The following is a 1,036-nucleotide window of genomic DNA, read 5'->3' on the forward strand; positions in this document are numbered from 1 at the left end:
TATATATATATATATATATATATATATATATAAACACACACAAAGAGGTACCTGAAAGTAAACGAAACGTTCTCTGTAGGAGAAACGCTTCGTAGTTCAGACTTCCATCGCTAGAAGCCACTTCACGCGAACCCTGGTCATCTGTCTACCGACCTCCAGCGTCCTGTAGGGTCACACCTCTACGTGGTGCGTCTTTGCTTTGCAGTGCTTCTCCCTTGTTCGTCGATTTTTGCGATTGCCGGAACGAAGGAACAGCGAGCGTGCGTGCAATTCAACTTTCTGCTAGAGAAAATGGTAGCTAAAACAGTTTTCATGCTCCAAACAGCCATCTTACAAAAGTCGTTCCACGAGCAAGCACAAGTTTACAACTGGTTTTGACGTTTTAGAAATAGTTACGTGATGCCTGAAGACCAACCTCGATGAAACTTAGTTGATATGAATGGTATGTCCTGGAGCTCCAGCCAATGATTTTTGAACGAGGAATTGGGAATAAACAGAGTTACAGCAAAGGTCGTACCTCGCCCACGCACGGAAGTGTGAGACAGTATTCGAAAAACAATGGCATGACCCCGCTTAGCCACCTTTCACGTCACCCGATCTTGCTTCCTTCCACTTTTTCTTTTGTTCCTCCGATTGCAAAATGTCCTTGAAGGAAAATGTTTCGCAGATTTGAAAAGAGGTAAAGAAAAAAAAAGCATCGGACCGTTAAAAGGCATCACTTCGCAAGAGTTCCATGACTTTTACAAACAGTGGAAAACGCGTCTGGACCGATGCATCAATTTCAATAGAATATACTTTGAAGACGATAAAAGTGCAAACATGTAACATCTAAGTGAATAAAATAATATTGCAAAATTTTGTATATAAATGTGAAATACCTGTATATACAAAGACTTCCCTAGAAGCTTTATATAGAAAATATTATGTATTAGTACAAAGCAAAACAGAACATCTAAAGGGTTTTGTGATTACGTTTAAACATTCATTTATGAAAAAATATAGACGTTTATAGCTAGGTTACTTATATATATATATA

Source organism: Octopus bimaculoides, chromosome 12, assembly GCF_001194135.2.
Source record: "Octopus bimaculoides isolate UCB-OBI-ISO-001 chromosome 12, ASM119413v2, whole genome shotgun sequence".
In the NCBI taxonomy this organism is placed as follows: domain Eukaryota; kingdom Metazoa; phylum Mollusca; class Cephalopoda; order Octopoda; family Octopodidae; genus Octopus; species Octopus bimaculoides.